Genomic DNA, 567 nt, shown 5'->3' with positions numbered 1-567 from the left:
CTCATGTTGTCCTCATGTCACCCTCACGTTGTCCTCATGTTGTCCTCATGTCACCCTCACGTTGTCCTCATGTTGTCCCCATGTTGTCCTCATGTTACCCTCACGTTGTCCTCATGTTGTCCTCATGTTGTCCTCATGTTGTCCTCATGTCACCCTCACGTTGTCCTCATGTTGTCCTCATGTTGTCCTCATGTTGTCCTCATGTCACCCTCACGTTGTCCTCACGTTGTCCTCATGTTGTCCTCATGTTACCGTCATGTTGTCCTCATGTTGTCCTCATGTTGTCCTCATGTTGTCCTCATGTTGTCCTCATGTTGTCCTCATGTTGTCCTCATGTTCTTGAGTCTGGTGGAGATACCAGGATGCTGGTGAAGCTCTTCTGCATTGTTCGGTCTCATGTCTTTCATCTTTCTCTGGGCAATGCCCCATAGATCAGATTAGAAGTAAAAACGATGTTTTGTGTTATTTCTTAACGTTCTTTTAATAAATCGTTCTCCAAACGCTATCAAGTATTATACATTATACAGAATAAAACACCTAATTTAATCAAAGTGGTGAACTGATCGA

Source organism: Etheostoma cragini, chromosome 11, assembly GCF_013103735.1.
Source record: "Etheostoma cragini isolate CJK2018 chromosome 11, CSU_Ecrag_1.0, whole genome shotgun sequence".
Taxonomy (NCBI): Eukaryota; Metazoa; Chordata; class Actinopteri; order Perciformes; family Percidae; genus Etheostoma; species Etheostoma cragini.
This window is presented reverse-complemented; position numbering follows the sequence as displayed.